Raw genomic sequence first — 19,392 nt, 5'->3', positions numbered from 1 at the left:
ATATACCTTGCATGGGATTCTGCCATGTGATATCTATTCAAAAATAAACTAAGATTTCTCCATCCTTTCCTTCCAAAGACAAAATCATGAGCCACAATAACAACAAGGAAGAAAGTGTCGTTACCTTTTCCAATCATATCCCTTTCTTCAATGGTTCCAATTTGCCACAAAAATTATTCAATTCCTATCTTCAAAGGTACATGGAAAGGTAAAACATGAGGTTTTCCCAAAAAACCATAAACTCTAATCATAGTAGAAACATTGTATGGGATTATATCCCCCCAATTATGACTGACCAAAAGTCCCTTAGCATGGTCCTTAGGTCTAATTAATTCTAGTAGAGGTTGTGGAATTCTTGGGATATCCCCTCTCAAGAGCAATCTGAGCCTTGATGCAAAATATCTATCAAATCTGACATAACTGGCATCCCTGGCTTCCCAAGTCATATCAGCACTCCATAGTTGGACAGGTAGCTTCTCATCATTCTTTTCTAGCTCTAGCTCCATTCCCTTAGAGAAAAAGGTCACTCCATTATAGAGACATATATACATCAATAAGGAGTACCAGCAAAAAGGTCTATTCACCTTACCTTTAGATATTCCAATGAGACCATTATGAATCTCTTCTAAAGAAAGGTAGCAAAATCAAGAATGGTACTCATTCCAAACTGCAATGTCTGAGCCATAATAAGAACAATAGAACCTTGGATGTATTCCTCCTCATCCATCCCAAATATCTTGCAAAGAGTGAAATATAAAGCTTGGGCTCTAGGATTGAACTATTCTTTCATCAATGGCTTTGGGGTGCTTGGTGTAACCAAGGGTAGCGACCCAATCTTAGCAATATGTTGTTGCAATGGCCCTACTCTCAAATATACTCTATGTGCATCATATCTTGCTTGAAGATCATCCATATCAATAGGCTCATGAACTACATGGTTAGAGTTGAGCTTAAAAACCTCACTGATCAATTCAGGAAAAACCCTAAAATTATTGTCTCCAACATAATTCTTTACAATTCTAGTGATATGGTCATATTTTTTGGCTATATCATACAATAGATCACTATAAAATAAAACCCCACAGACCACCAATTTACTGACATCAAATTCCCAAACACTACTCAGAGGGGTGTCTAGGTTGCATATGAAAAACCATTTTTTAAACAATTCTAACCCTTCTACAGAAACCTAGGCATCTCTCAACCAATTGGCTTTATCATAAAAATCCTCACCCACAACCAACCTAGGGTTTTTTGGAATAAACTCCCTACTTGTTTTTATTTCATGTATAGATAATGGAAATTGTTCAAGGAAATCATCATGAATAGACCTTTTTATATAATCAATGAGACTAGAGAATTTTGTTCATGGAGGCATTTTTGAAAAATTTGTCTTCACAAAAATCTAATTTCTTGATTTTTGATAGTTACAGACCACTTACCTACTGGATTATGCTTCCTTTTTTCTATAAATTGTGTTGTAATTTGCTAAAAACTTTGCATAATTTGGTTGCCCTAGCTCCAAAAACCCTTGTGCTTTGAGAATTCTTTGTGATTGTGTGGTTTGGTACTGATGAATTTGTAGATTATACAAGGGCATTGAGATCACACGAAGGAGTTCTAAGCAATATTAATTTCCTTTAGCCATTAACTTTATGTTGTGCTTCAAGATTGAATTTCATCTATCTATCTCATAGCACCGGATAGCTTTGTTTAAAAAAGAAAACTTGTTTCAAAGCTTTGAATATCTCGGTCATGTGTCAAGCAGCACTTCCCCACATTACTTAAAATTTGAGCATTTTGAAAATGCAGGTAAGCGTCAATCATTAATCACCTCAAGATTGAAAGTCATGAAATTTCACAGTATTATGCAAAATACAATTTTAATATTGTGACCCAACTGGCATTCTACTTCCATACATTTTTCCAACTTAGCATAAATTAGCAAATGTTCATCGTAATTGGTCCCACCTTGCCACATGGTAGATTGCACTTCCCTACATTATTTAAACGTCATGCAACTTCATCTTGCAAGTAAGTGCTAGTTGTTGACCTGCGAAAGATCAATGATCACAGAAAAATGCACCTTTATCATGTCCAGTCAACTAGATTGACCAATAGAATATCTCCTTTCAAACCAACATGTTCTAACAATTACCATGACAAAGACTTTATTACAACATGTGATAGGGGTGGGTTTATGACATCATTATCTGCTACATGTCTTATTGGTACTTCCTCACTTTTCATAAGTATCAATCACTTTCTTAAAGTGGGTAAGTGTCAGCCGTTGATCTTCTCAAGATCAACATTTGAACAATCTGCACCTTTTAAACAGTGTGAGAACCAGTTATTACATCATCATGGACATGTGTCATTGAGGTTATTTTATGCATTGTTTAAAGGTCTTGCAACTTAGGATAGTGGGAAAGTGCTAACAGTTGATCTGCCAAAGATCAACAACAGAACAGAGTTACACCAGGTAGTACTAATTCAAATACTTCAGCCAATGAATGTATTATACTTGTTGTACTAGTATATGACACTTGTTCTTAGTAATAATTCCTTTCAAAGAATGTAGCATTGATATCACCATGTGCCGGATGTCATCAAGGTGCATACTCGCTTTATTTATAAACCTCTCATCTTCATCTTGCGAGTAAGTTTTAGTCGTTGATCTTGAAACAATCAATGATGGATAAGAAGCATACCTGAGATCTATATGTGACCTCTTCCCTATCATCACTTTGGATAGGTTTCAACACAATGCTTATGTGCTTTGTCTAAAAAGCTTGCAACTCCATCTTGCGGGTAAGCACCATTCATTGATCTTACTGAGATCAGTGGTTGACAAGAATTACTCATCTAAGCTTAAAATTTTCACATTAGTTCTTAGGAAACATGACCATAATTAAGGCAAGCTCAAAAATTAAGAGGTCTAATCACAGAAAATAAAAATAAAGTGATCGTTATTTAAGGGAAAACTTAGAATAAAAAATATCTCGCGCTATTTTGAAATTGAAAACCTCTTTGAAAATTGGGCACAAAATGAGGGTTTTATTTTATCTTTTTGGAATTTTGAAATAGGGTTTTGACTAAGAACTACCAATTTTTCAATATGACCTTAGGTTTTTATTGTGGGGTACAACATATGGAAAGAGCAAAAAACTAGGCCAAGACTAGACACCTAAGTAAATTACTATGTAGAGCCTTTTTAAACATGTCGCTAGAGATAATAGTGTAGTGGGAGGAATTGTGGAGGAATTGGAGTTTTTCATTCCAAGACAAATTGTTGAGAACTACATACTCATGAAGATAGGATTAAATCTTGGCATGGCAAAAGAAGTCATGACCAGTCATAGCACACATGATATAAGATTCTAGGGAATCATAGGAAGGGTAATGAATTTCTTCTAATAGGAATTCCTAGCAAGATTCATACTTTTGCAATTTGAGCACAAAGACTAAGGTGGTCATTGCATCCACAACCTTGTTCTCAACTCTTGGATTTTATCGAAAGATGACCAAGATTAAATATTTCTTTAGATCATCCACCATTCTTTTGTATGGAATTATTTTCTTATCATTAATTTGATAGTTAGTGTTGGTTTGGTTGGTGATTAGTTAGAAGTCACCATAAAAAGGGAACTTTTTGATCCTCCATTCAATAGCCATTTTAATTCTATTTTCTAGGGCTTTATATTAAGAAATATTATGTGTACAAGGGAATAGTAACTTATACACCTTCAAAATAGTGTCAAGAAAATAAAAATCCTACACCTGAATCATACTATGGATAGGATCCATCAAAGAAGAGCTTTCTAGTGCACTCTATAACATACATGATAGATGAATATGGGAACCTAATATGCATCGGGCTACCATCTTGTAGAGGGGAAAAAACTACTTGATTACTGATGGCTTGTCCATTTATAGTTTTATGGTTGATGTATCTAATGTCAATTCTGATAGGATTGGCATCCATTTAGAAAATCAACCAATCAATTAGCCTTTTTCAATATGTACTTTAGTGGATCAAATTTAACCGTGAGTTGCATTATATGTGACAATATGTAATGTCACAAATTTTTAGAAGCAAACACCACCACTATGTAGGATTTTTCTATGTTGTTATAATTAATTTCATATGACACCAATGTCCAACTGATGTAATAAATTTCTTGTTCTTTCTTATCTTCATCCTAATGAGATAGTAATGCCCCTAAGGAAGTGGTTGTATCTTATATGTACAAAATATGTGGTTTTCTAGGAATTAGTGAAATCAAGATGAGAGGATTGGCTAGATATTCCTTAATTTGTTTCAAGCTCTTGTCACAATTCTCATTCCAAATATATCTAGCTCTCTAATAGAGAATTTTTGTGAGCAGTTGAGCTCTATCAACCAGTTGGGAGAATAATCATTTTATAGATTGGAGTTACCCTTGTAGAATCCTCATCTAAATGATGCCCTTTAGAGGTGACATTTCTATGATTTCTTAGAAATTTTTAGGATCCACCTCAATTTATTTGGTTGAAATGATGTACCTGAGAAAATTGTGTGAAGTGACCTCAAGTATGAATTTATTTTCATTTGGTCTTAGCTTAAACTATTCTATGTGATTTATGATTGGTCCTAGGTTCATAGGATTTTCTTCTCTCTTTCTAGACTTTGGCAATGTATCATCAACATAGTCCTTCATTATTTTGTGCATCATTTTATGGAGGATTGTGATCATTTCCCTTTGATAAGTAGCACCATCATTCTTGAACCAAATAGAATTACATTCCAAAAAATTATTCCCAATCCCAAATCATAAGTGAAATATATCTTTTCTAGGTCTTTAGGGGTGATATTGATATGATTATATCCCAAGAAGTCATTCATGAGGGAATACATTTCATAACTTACACTCATGTCCACTATCATATCAATGTTTGGAAATAGAAAATCATTCTTTCGGAAAGCTTTGCTCAAGTCTCCAAAACCTTTGTGGACTCTAATAGACATGTTATGTTTTGATATAGGAATGATGTTGGAAATCCATTAAATATAGTTGATGGTTTGGATAAACCCTACCTGCAGAAGTTTTTCTAGTTCAACTTTTACAAGTAGAGCCATGTAAAGATGCATCTTTCTATGTTTTCTTCATAGGTTTGACACCTTGTGGTATATATAGGTGATGCATTATTGTATTTGTGTTTAGAGCCAACATATTAGAATAGATCCAGACAAAGGTGATGTTATTTTCAATAAAGAATTTGGTAAATTGTTTCTTTTCTTTCTTAGATAAAGACTCATCCAAGTGAATGATATGAGGCTTTGACTTTATTCTATTTTTTACTACATATGTTTATTTTATGAGAATAATTTATACTTCATGAAAGTAACTAGGAGAACTACCAAATATCTCATCTGTAAGTGCCTTAGGGAGGTTTTCACCTTGAGATACATCTTTTATTTTTACCTTTTTAGGCTCTGACACTGTTACTAAGTGCTTTTTGCAATAAGAGAGCTTATTATTTTTCATTTTTCTTATGATTAAGATACTTGATATCTTCTTTGGTCATGTTTGTAATCATTTGATTGGTGAAAGAGACTACAGTTTTAATAATATTTAAATAGTAGGTTGATGCATAGTTATTCTAGAAGGTAGGGAGTAAATTGGTTGGTATTGGTGTGACCAGTCTAAGAGTTTAGGATGAATGAGTGATAGAGAAGTAGAGGGTTCAAGGTCTATAAAATCCTTTATAGAGGCATAAATCTTGATAGGAACCCTATAATCATAGGTAGCTTGGTTTTCAAAGGCAATATGATGCAAGGGAGGGATGAATAACTAGGGCCAAAGGCCCACCCAGCTATCCAAACCACCTTGCAATAGTTAACATAGTGGAAACACAACACAGAAATACAACCAAAGGAGTAAGAAGAGTGAAAAACTTTTATTAATTCATCAAAATATCTTCATACATGCCTAGTTGTAAGGCCTTCTAGGTTACGACCAAATACAACTACGTTCACATTCAAAGATCCAACAACAAATTTGCACTTTCCAGTCCTGCTCTCCAATCCTCTTCCAAAAACTACCTTAACTCTAAGCCTAAACACTCTATATATAATTGCCAAAATGGCTTATAGATCATTCTAGAACATTAAATAAGAGGAAGGTTGACCCAAAAATGGTCTAGACACATCCCAAGAAAAGATCTTTACATAAATATCACAATCGATCCAAATGTTGATAGTTAGCATAAGCAGGAAAACTCGGCACATGAAAGGCACTTGGCATACACTAGGTAACTCAGCACATGAAGAGTCACTTGGCATACATTGGGTAACTCAACACATGAAGGAACACTCAGTCAACACTAGATTGCTACAGTAACTTGGCACCAACTAAGTGTTATAGTAACTCAATACCAACTACGTGCTATAGTAACTTGGCAACACTAAGTGCTATAGTAACTCAGCACCAACTAAGTGATATGGTAACTTGGCACCAACATGTAGAATGAACAAAAATGAGCAGGATAACAAGGCAACCCAGGATGCTCCTGCATTAGACAACTGGGGTTGAAAGAAATGATTCTCCTAAATCATTGAGATGTCACAATCTGAGTTGAATCCAACTCAGATTAAGAAATCCATGAAGCATATTCAATAGGCCTATTCTTCCACTTCACCAAATATTCATAGTAATCTTTTCCTCTTGTGCTTGTGCCAACTCTTTAATCCAATATCCATTCAATTTCTTCAATCTGCTTCTTAGGATAATCTTCTGATACAACAATTTCATCATTTGACTCATGGTACTTATACAAATTAGCAATATTGAATATAGGAAATATATCCATGTCATCAAGTAACTCAACTTCATCAGCATCACCACTGTCAAAAATTTTCAAGATCTTACAAAGCCCAAATTTATTCATCTTCAGCTTATTGTATGTTCCAACTGGGAATCTTCCTTTCTTCTAATGAACCACCACCTGATCGCCAACTTGAAAATCATGGTGTCTTCTAGACTAATCAGCATTCTCCTTATACGTCTGATTACTTTGTTCCAACCTCATCTTCATTTCCTTATGCAAAGACTATATAAAATTAGCAAAATCTTCTCCTAGAGCGCTTCTCTTTTCTTCACCAGCAACATCTCTCAAATTTGATATACCTCTAGGATGCATTCTAGTAATAATCTCAAAATGTGTTTTCTCTGTACTCCTATTCATAGAATTCTTATATGCAAACTCAGCTTGTGCAAATACTACTTCCCAATTATTTGGCTTATTCCCAACTAAACATCTCAAAAAATTACCTAAGCTTCTATTCACAACCTTTGTTTGTCCATCTATCTGTGGATGGAATGTAGAACTAAACTTCCATTGAATACCTATCTTCTTCCACAAAGTCTTCCAAAAATAACCAACAAACTTACTATCTATGTCATGCAATCTCACAATCTCTTTAATGAAAAGTTCAGCAACATGCTATGCATCTCATGTCTTCTTACATGGTATGAAATGAGTCATCTTAGAAAATCTATCCACTACAACAAATATGGAATCATACCCCTTCACTGTCTTAGGTAATCCAAGAACAAAATCCATACTAATATCACTCCAAGGTTTCTCAGGAACAGTAATAGGTGTATACAAACTAGTATTTTGACTTACTCCTTTTGTAATTTGACAAACTCCACAACTCTTTACAAATTTTTGAACATCCTTATACATTTGTGGCCAATAATACTTCTCTTTCAGAAAACTCCATGTCTTATCAATTCCAAAATGTCCAACCAATCCACCACTATGCTTTTTCTTAATCAAATTCAACCTCATAGAATTTCTAGGAATACACAATTGAATGTCTTTGAACAAAATACCTTCTTGAATGAAATACCTATCATATTTGCTTATGTAATATGTCAGATTTGGTGCTCTGCACTCTCTCCATGCCTCAGAAGAATTAGGATTAGCATCATACAACTCTTTCATTTCATCAAAAATTAGAACTTCAACCCTCATTTCAGTTAACAAAGAATGTCTTCTACTCAATGCATCAGCAACTGTATTAGTAACTCTACTCTCATGCTTGATAAAAAATGTGAAACTCTACAAGTACTCAACCCACTTCATATGTCTCTGATTTAATTTATGTTGACTTCCCAAGTTTTGTAGAGCTTTATAATCAGTATACAGCACAAACTCCTTAGGAATCAAATATTGTCTCCACTTCTTCAATGCTTGAACAATAGCATAAAACTCTTGATCATCCACAAAATACTTCCTTTTAGTATCATTCAACTTCTCACTAAAGAAAGCAATGGGTTTACCTTCTTGACTTAATATAGCTTCGATTGCATTACCACTTGCATCACATTAAACTTGAAATACTTTGTTGAAATTAGGCAAAGCCAATATAGTTAATTCAAAAACCTTTTGTTTCAAAGTCTCAAAACTCTTACCAGCTCCATGTGTCCACTTGAATTCCTTTTTATCTCTCCTCATTGTCTCAGTCATAGCATTACAAACAACACTAAAATTCTTTATAAAGTTCTGTAAAAACTAGCCAAACCATGAAATGATCTTACCTCACCCACATTCTCAAGTGTAGGCCATTCCAAAATTGCTTAAACCTTCTCAAGATCCATCTTCGATTGATCAGCTGAAATCACAAATCCCAAATACACAATCTCCTCTTGCATAAAAGAACAATTTTTTTCAGATTAATTAGCAACTTTTCTTCTTTCAACCTCTACAATACTTGTCTAGTATGCTCAAGATGTTCTTCCTTAGTCTTACTAAATATCTTAATATCATCCAAATAAACAAGCACAAACTTACCCAAAAAAAAATTCAGAACTTCATTCATCAACCTCATGAAAGTACTTGGTGCATTCGTCAAACCAAAAGGCATAACTAACCATTCATACAAACCATATTTTATCTTGAAAGCAATCTTCCATTCATCACCTTCTCTGATTCTGATCTAATGATAGCCACTCTTCAAATCACTCTTGGTAAAGTACTTTGCTCCACTCAAACAATCCATTATGTCATCCATCCTTGGCATAGGAAACCTATATTTTACTGTGATTTTATTAATAGCTCTGGAATCAGTACACATTCTCCATTCTCCATTCTTTTTAGGTGTTAATATAGTAGGTACAACACATGGACTCAAACTTTCTCTGATCAAACCTTTCTGCAACAACATATGCACTTGTCTATTAAGTTCTTCATTCTCTATAGGTGTCAATCTATATGGTGCTTTTTTTGCAAACTAGCTCTAGGAATCAGGTCCATACAATGACTTATACTTATCATTTGTGGTAAACCATCAGGAATATCCTTAGCAACAATATCCTTATACTCATTTAGCAATTCTAAAATTTCGATTAGTACTTGGCTATCACTATCTACTGTCACTCAGTCATTACTAGCTTCTACTGCTCGCTCATTACTACCAACACTCAGTTCTCTAGGAACTATGGCAAAATAGACTTGTTTCTTCTTCACTTCTTTTTCAAATTGTTTCCCATTAACCATGCAAATTTTTACAGTAGTACAATTAACCTCATCTGGACTTTCAATTAAAGGCAACAATATTTGTTTCTTCCCATTTACCCAAAGAGTATATTGATTCAATCTTCAATCATGTACAACATATCTATCATATTGCCAAGGTCTACCCAACAGAATATGACAACAATCCATAGGCATAATATCACACAAAACTTCATCAAAGTAATGTCCAATCTTGAACTTCACAAGGCATTGCTCATTTACCAATATCTTATGCTCATCTTTGATCCATGAAACATGATAGGGTTTAGGATGCTTCAGCCTCTACAATTGTAAATTTGTAACCAACTCTTTTAATGCCAAATTTGTAGAACTTCCACTATTAATGATCACTTTGCAGCATTTTTCAGCCATCTTACATCTTGTCTTGAAAAGACTTCTGTAGTGCCTACCCCTAAGTCGCATTTCAGTTATCATTGCCAAACTCTTTTAGGCTAGTTTTATACTTGATATTTAGTAGCATTACTTTTAGATTTTCAGATATTATTTCAAACTTAGTTGATTATATGATGAGATTACTTGGTAATCTATATTTCATGCATGTATGATGATTATTCAATATTTTTAGTTATCGATGATGATTAGTTAGATGGTTTATTATCACATGTGCTTTCTTATGGATACTTACACCATACTGCATGTGTATGGTGTACGTGTTTGTTTTCTTTATGTATAGTGTTTTTGATGTGGTTAAGGAAGGGAGACATAGTCACCTGCTAGTCGGGATCTACACGATGCACCACTTCCTGCCATTGTCTGTTTAGCTTAGAATATTATGTCAGTACATGCGTGGATTTTATGCAAGTTGCAAGTACCGGGTATCGACTTCCCTGAATTGCCAGGATGAGCGTACCCTATCACATTATCTCAATGGTAAGAGAGGGGAGATAAATCTTAAGTCCAAATCCTAAACCTTTAAGCCATTTTCCTGATTAAAAATTAGGACAAGTATCTGAGTCAAGTACCCTCTGAATGCATCAAATGATGTAATTTCGTGATTATAACCCTTTTGTTTGATTTAGTATGTGTTTTTCTATGATGGTTTTTCGTATGATGCTTTATGAGTCCTTGATGTATTTTTCTATTAGTTAAGTCTAATTAAAAAGATTAATTAATGATTTAATTTAATGGAAAATTAATATGGTATTTTTAATATTTAATTAATTAAGAAATTAATTAAATTTAAAAAAAAATTGGAGATAAAAGTTTAAGGATAAATTTAGAACATGATAATATTTATTTAATTTAATAATAATATATTTAGAGTTCATTTTTAAATAAATGCTAAATATTATTTCTATTTAAATTAATTAAATATTTTATCAATTAAGTATCTAAAATAAATTAAAAGTTGAAAGATATTAAATTATTAAAGTTTTTAGATCGCATGATGCGAGCATGAATTAAAAATAAAAGAAATTAATTAAAAGATAAAATAAGTGAAAATAATAATGTTATTTTAATTTCATAAAATGTGCATGGGATTAAAAGTAATAAAGATTAAAAATAGAAGTCAAGAGGGAAACTAAATTAAGTTATTTAATAATTCATTTAATGTGCATTAAAAGATAAAGCAAAGATTAATACAAGTTAATTTTGAGTTGAGTCTTGTGAGCAAGGAGTCCTCTCGGGTGAACGCACAATTAGTGCCCCGATTTGAGGAGAAAACTCCTTATCACAACTTTGGGGTTCATTTTTTTTGTGATGGCAAATTTGGGAAAGAATTTTTGGGGACAGAAATTTTGGGGTGACATCTTTTGGCAGCGAATTTCAGAAGGAGAATTCTAAGAAAGATTTTCAGAAGAAAGTTATTGAAGAGGAGCAAATTGTCTTACAATTTTTAGGAATTGCATATTAGCATCAGGCTCAAGTAGGGTCTTGTGTTTTGATCATTGATTAATTATGCAATTATCCTTTCCTGTCTTCTTCGTGCCTGTGGATTGTATATCTGAATTCTCTGTGATGAAAGCTTAAATATTTCAATATTATAAATTATTAAATGTTTGTCAACATATTCGGCATACATAAAAATTAGAAGAGTGATCAGGAATTCTTATTTAGATTAAAGAAATTTAGATTTAATTAGGGAAGGGTTAAATTTTAAACTTAAAAATGAAAATTGTAGATTGAAATTCGAATGGTTAATATTATTCTCTATCAGATTATATTTCTGAATGTTTAAATATAGTAATTATTATTATTATAATTATAAATAATTATTTATAAAATATATATATAATAATAAACATATATTATTAAATTTTAATAAAATATTAATTAAGGAGGCGATTTTAATTAAATTGAAAAGTTTGCATACAAAAAAATATATATACAATATAATGTATGGGGAGGGGTCTTACCTTCCCCCCCGCCCCCCAATGCTTTGAAATCGCCGGCGGCGACCTGCGTTAGCAAGGGACCGCACGGCCTTTAAAGCCTGCGGTACCCTGTAATGAGGGCCGCACGGCTCTTCTTAAAGAGAGGTGTCAGTTATATATGAAATTTAACTTTTTCTTTTTTGTTTATTTTATCAATGTTTTAAAATTATAAATTTGTTAATAGATAACAATAATGTTAAAGTTTGCTTCAATAAATTTTTAATTTATTAAAAATTGTTAATAATTTTATAATAATAAATGTTTTTATATTTTAATAAAATATTAATTTATTTAATAATAGTAGAGGAGTTATTATCAAATGAAGATTAAATAATTGATTTTAATAAAATCACAGTGATTTTATTTAAAATCATTATTGATTTTTTTTTTTATATAACTTAATAAAATAAAGATTATTCCAGATTGATTTATCTTAGGGAATTTTGACTTTAAATTTGAGAATGCTTGTATATTCATGAATGAATAATTGGGTTAAATTATAAGGGTAATAGTGAGAAACCTTTGCATTAGAAATCTACATTGAAACACAAATTGAAACTTCAACTTAAACCCTATTGTGTAATTTGAAATCACACCCAAATTATGAACTATATTGTTTTGTTTATGTTATCTGTGATTGGGGTTTGGGTGGTCTTAGAGTGTTGACCAGTTTAGGTTGTTACCAAAGGCTTGAGGGTTATGCAATTGTGATGGTATGATGATTTGTTCTCAATCTTTCTAAACCCAACCATGGTGATGTGTTGATATGCTCTATGATGGATGTGTTTACTGGTTGTTATTGCTTTCCAACTTCTTGAGAGGACTGAGGTGTTTTAAGTGATTTGTTCTTGATGATGTCATGTTGTGACATGTTTTGATTTGACCATTTTGGAGTCTTCGATCAATATTGTGATTTATTTTGGGATACTTTCTAGTTGCTCATTGAAGAACCATTGGATATTATGATTTATCATGGATGCCTTTAGTTGCTGATAGAGAACTGTTGTGATCATTATGATTATTATTTGATGCTTTCCAGTTTTCTTGTGGAGAACTGATGTGATTATTGTGGCTTATCTTTTGATGCTTTCCAGTCGCTTGTATAGGACTAAGGTGATTTTATTATAATTTTGTGATTTGTAATTTCATGAGCCTAGGGTAGGTTATCTATGTGTAGTGTCGGGAAGTGGCTTGCAATGAGGGATGGGAGACCTGAAGTGGCTCTAGGGATGACTCATTGTAAGTTGTTTGTTTTAATAAGTGAAAACATCTCACCTAAATACTGACTTAAATGAACCTAATAAGATAACTGTATGTTCTCTCCCATGCCTTGAGTGCTAGTACAAACTAGGATGGGGTAGAGAGAATGCTTAGTTGTGACCTTGCCTTCCATAGTATGCCTCGTCAGTACGAGAGGATACTAATGGCCGCAGGATTACTGGGGACCTGAGATTCCCGAGGGATTGCTCAGGTAACTTCCAATTTGATTCATGTGATGACACTCTCCCACTTGCATAGTAGGTTCCCTACGTGTTTGTATTGTGCTTCTGGGTCTAGATGTCGATCTATGTGTTGGAACCTTGAGTTAGTATACTTTTAGGATTTCTTGGACTTAGAGAGTACTTGTGTTATGTGATTTTTTATCCTATTTGGGACTTGAGACTATCTCCTTAGCGTGGTGGGAGTGGACCATTTTGGTTCACGCGGTCGGGTGGTAGTGCTTTTTACTCTTACCATTGAGCTCTGTCCATAGTCATTGTGGCTGGAGCTTTCCTGGTTGGCATTTACCTTCACTATGTTCGTGGATTATTATGATGAATGGTTAGATTTTATGATGGATGTTTTATCATTATGGATGTATGGATGTATCATGTATAGTGAATGATTTCATTTGTTTTATTGTACTTTTTATTATGGATTTGAGGATGATGTATCTTTATTTTTACATATGTATATTCTTTTAAGCCTTTCATACCCTGTGACATGTACAGTTGATGAATGAACATTCCGGATTAATTTGCCAAGAGGCATTCGGAACAAATGTATATTATGGACGTTGGACCTTCTTATTATTCTTTCATGTGGATGTGGTAGTTGTTAGACTTAGAATTAATTAAATATAAATGTGACTCAACGTCTTGGGATCCTTAAGGAATGTAACCTGTTATGTATGTTCGTTGAGGATTACATGTTATTGCTTCCACTACTATGTGTTTGATGTGTATGTTATAATTTCTTACTTTAAAAAAAAAAATGTTTAGCAAACTTAGTAAAACTTTAAGTTTATTCTTTTGGATCCCTTGGTAGGGCGTTACATCTTCTCCTTAAAACAAGTTCCTCATCACTTCCCTTATTACATAAGGTTCTTCTCACCATCAGATTTTCTCTAGCCTTAGGTCCACTTGGTCAACCCTCATCATCTCCTTGAATCACAACATTTTTGTTACCTTTCCCACTTTCAAAGGATCTACATTCAAAAGATCTATGTCCCTCTTTACCACATCTGAAACAATTACGATGAAATCCACCTCTAGAATAAGAATTACCTCTTCCTCGGTAATAATTAGTACCTCCTCGATAAGAATTACCACTTTTTCATTCATTATTACCATTTTCATCATTCTTTAACTCAAATTTGCTTTTATCTTGTACAAAATTGTTAGATCTACTACGTTCACCATAAGATCTACCTCTGCCTCTCTAGAATCTACCACCTCTTTGTCTTTGTTCATGCTTCTTTGTCATGATCTCCTTAGCCTTCAAGGCATATTGGCATGCTTCTTCCATAATTTCCAACTTCACAAAACTTATTTCATCTTGAATTCTAGATCTCAATCCATTTATGTACCTTGCAATTTTCTCAACATCATCATCCACATGTCCAAATTTGATATCCAATCTATAGAATTATTTTGTATACTCTTTCACAATCATGTCCTTTTCTCTCAAATTTTACATCTTTCTCAGCAAGCTAACTTGGTAATCAACAATAAGGAATTTGTTCTTTACCTTGTTCACCATCTTCAACCAAGTTCTAATCTTCTCCTTTCCTCTCCTTTGTCTATAAATTTGCAAATGCTCCTAGCATAGCAAAGCATGACCTTTCAAACTAGTGACTGCAATCTTCACCTTTCTATTATTAGGAGTGTTTTCATCCTCAAAGAACTTCTCCATTTCTAAGATCCAATCCAACATAGCATTGGTATCCAATTTTCCATCATACGAAACAACTTCCACAATAGGCTTTGAATTTTCCCTGGACAACACTCACAATAATCTTTCCTCATCTTGATCTTCTTCAAGTTTTGGATTATGGTTTGGTGTTGCTGCTTCATCATCACCTACATCATCAAGATGCACACCTCTCCTTTGGGTTGTCTCCATAGCATCTAATCTAGCTGCAATTTGTCTCAATTGATCCAATATAGCATTATCAGCATTATTTCCTCTACCACCAACCATCTTTACAAATTAGGTTCTAGCAAGATCGTAACCCTTTACAAGTTATAGGTCAAATCCATAGATCTGCCACCCTACAACCAAATCTAAATCAAGGTTCTATATGATCCAATCTCCACAAGGACAAACCTCTAGCAATGATACCATCTGATGTAAGGGAGGGGTGAATAACCAGGGCCAAAGGCTCACCCAGCTATCCAAACCACCTTGCAATAGTTAACACAGTAGAAACACAATACATAGAACAACAACCAAAGGAGGAGGAAGAGTGAAAAACTTTTATTGATTCATCAAAATATTTTCATACATGCCTAGCTATAAGGCCTTCTGGGTTACGACCAAATACAACTACATTCACATTCAAAAATCCAACTGTAAATTCACACTTTTCAGTTCTACTCTCCAATCCTCTTCCTAAAACTACCTTAACTCTAAGCTTAAACACTCTATATATACTTGCCAAAATGGCTTACAGGTCATTCTAGAACATTACATAAGAGGAAGGCCGACCCAACAACAGTTTGGATACATCCCAAGAAAAGATCTTTATATAAATATCACAATCAAAATAAATCTTGCAAGTTGGCTCGTAGAAATCACGTCCAAATGCTAACACTCAGCATAAATAAGAAAACTTAGCACATGAAGGTCACTCAGCATACACTAGATAACTCAGCACATGAAGAGTCACTTGGCATACATTGGGTAACTCAGCACATGAAGGAACACTCGGTCAACACTAGATTTCTAAAGTAACTTGGCACCAACTAAGTGCTATAGTAACTCGACACCAAATAAGTGCTATTGTAACTCAACACCAACATGTAGAATGAAAAAGAATGAGCAAGATAACAAGGCAACCCAGGATGCTCCTGCATCACACTATAAAATCATAACTCATTTGACCTAATGTGCAACTCGTTAACTACCTTGAGTTGATCAACATATATATGTACCACATCAATGTCCAACTTTGTCAATGCTACTAAAATGACTCTCACTCCCACTTTTATGAATCAAATGTCCTCCCTTCACTTATGTACAATAATTTTGAGATAACTACATTGATAAATTCTAGTCTAAGATAATCACTTTAAGTGTGAACAAGTGGTCAAGATGTGGATGCATCTACTTGATTATTCATGGTTTTATTTTTTTCTTCATCCTCTCCCTAGAGAAGGGATATAGAAGGAATGAACTTAGCATCCTCCAAAGAGATTGTTGGTAAAAGGGGTCATAGAGTGCCACTTGGTAAGCAAGATTAGTTGTCTATATCAAGATCTATTTCTCTGAAGATATTCTTGTAGGTTCAATTTCTTTTTTTGATTCCACTAATCATTCAAATCTTCATCAAATAGATAGTGTCTCTAGTTGTCTAAAACTTGGTAGTGGAAAAATCCACACCAATTGTGTCTCTTGTTGTAAATCCTTTAGTGACATTTAATGGATCTACAAGAGCATTTTTAGGATCACCTATAGGTCCTTGTCCAGATTAACCCCCCTCTTTTGTAAGAATTCATAACCCTTCCTATATTTCTCTAGGTTGGTCTTAATAGTAGTTTTGGATTTTTCAATGTCTTCTCCTTGATAATTCTACTTATGGATAGCTCTTTCTTTTCTCTCCCCTTTAATAGGGATAATAGACTTGATAAATGATCCATATTGAATAGTCATTGCAGATGACGTAGCTATCATGGTTTGGGAAGGATTTTCATAAGATCTCATTAAAATAAGGAGGGACATGATTGAGTCAAGTCAATATTACCCATGATGGTGCTTAGTAGTTTTGTCTTTCTTTCACACTCTACTAATGTGGCATTGGATTCCTCAGATTCTCTATTGCATGGAATAAATGTATCTACTACTTGGAGAAGAGAATTTCATGAGATAGTATTATCACTTGGGACAGTGACCTCAGCTTATTGTATGGAAATTTTATGCATTGGTGGTATGTGGATTGTATTTCTTGCATTTTTTAGGTCCATAGTCTACCCAGTAGGATATTGTATTCTAGAGACAAGTTCATACTTGGAAAACCACATCTTGTTCAATAGGTCCCACTCTAATCAGAATTACCATTAGACCTTTAGATGATCTCTTATCTTTGTCTTATGCTTTTATTGTTATTTTCTATCTAGGATCAATAGCATGCTTAGATACCTAGTTTTTTTATCAAGTCATATGTACAAATGTTTAAACCTGAACCTCCATCTATTAGGATATTCTTGACACAGTTTTTATGAATTGAGAATTCACTAGTAGATTTAGTGTTAATTTTTGACCTTATGTCATTTTCTATTTGATTTTAACTTCCTTTTTTGTTAAGATCTTAAGTTGGTCAAAAATTTGACCAACATGAATTTGTTTGGACGAAATTTTGACCAACATGGATTATAAACAAAAAAGAGAGAAAAGTGTGTGGGAGGTTTGATTTTCACTATGAGCTAATCACTTGCAGGCATCGGAGGAGGGATTGAGCTCATTTCTCTAGTAAGTCATCGACCCCATGCTATTTCAAACACATGTTATAAGTTGCAAGATTTTGAATGCAAGTGAATGCAAAGGAGATTATAATAGCTATGCCCTCTAATCAAAAAGAAATCGAGCTCATTTTTGTTTTTAGTAATGGAAAGAAAGTGAATGCAAAAGGAGGTTATAAATTGCAGAATTTCAAACCAAATCCAAACCCTCAAGTGAATGGTATTTTCTCTGGTGTCATTTCTACTTAAAATTTACCGCAAACTATATTGTTATGTCTAGTGCAAATTTGACAAGGATCTCTGGGGCATTGTAATATGATTTGGTAATATCATAGTTTCATTGCCAATAGTAATGTTGGTATGATACAGTACCTATAATTGTGCTACCATGAATTTGAATTTAGTATTCTTTGTAAGTGAGGATGCCACCATATAACACTCATTTAATTGTACCTCACACATGGCTAGAATGTTTTGGGTTTATAGATAGATAGAACTAGTGTTTAATGAAGTAACAATTTTGGTTTGATTTTGGATATGGTTGCATGCTAACTAATGAGTGGGAAATATATGAGGTTGGATTTTAGGTAAGAAGAGTTCTTCCAAATTGTCTTGTAGTATTAAATTGTTGTAGAGCTACAATTAGTCTTAGAGAATTGGTTTAATATTGGAAAAACTGTATGTTGTAAGATCTGATCACAACCCTATATTTTTTGTATTGGTATTTAAAATAGTAAATAAAAATTATTATAATTTACAAATACTATATATTTGAATGATTCCATCCATCCATTTTGGATGTGTAAGTCATTTTCTCTGTATAGCTATAGTAGCTCTATTTGATTCTCTTTCTTTTTAGTAAACTTATCTTTGCGGGTTTGGATCATTTGTGTTTGAGGATTAAATTTTGTTACTAAATAAAGAAATTTTATTTCCTAGTATATCTCATTAAAAATTTCATCTATGGAATTACTATTCTTATTCCATTGTATTACTTTCATAATTCTAAAGTGTTTTACTTTTTTGAAAAGTTCCTCTCCAATTCGGCTTGATCCAAAAAACTTCATTAAATTTGTTCATATAGTTCCTTAACCTAAGCATGCAATGTGGTGGAAATGGGCCAAAAAAACAACACCACATTCTATTTGGTGAAGATAAGTTTCTTCTTTTGAGTTCAAGGATAAGGTTTCTCATCTCTTTTTTCCTCTTGCCTTTTTCATCCAAGATACTTTGATTTTGTAAATTTTCTATTTTCTTCAAAGTTTCCTACCTCCTCAAAGTCCAAAGATTCTTCAAATTTCCCTTCTCTGAGATACTTTGAATTTTTAAATCTACTATTTTATGCTAAATCTAGAAGGGGATGAATATTTATGTATTAATTCAACTTAAGTACATTGAGGTTTTTTGGACCCTGCAAATAGGAAAGCATACCATTAGGCAGTTATCAAGCAGGTCTTCGTATCTTTTTTTTAATAACACTAAAGCTTTTGTGA

Source organism: Cupressus sempervirens, chromosome 9, assembly GCF_028749045.1.
Source record: "Cupressus sempervirens isolate cs-2001-9-10 chromosome 9, ASM2874904v1, whole genome shotgun sequence".
Lineage (NCBI taxonomy): Eukaryota > Viridiplantae > Streptophyta > Pinopsida > Cupressales > Cupressaceae > Cupressus > Cupressus sempervirens.
This window is presented reverse-complemented; position numbering follows the sequence as displayed.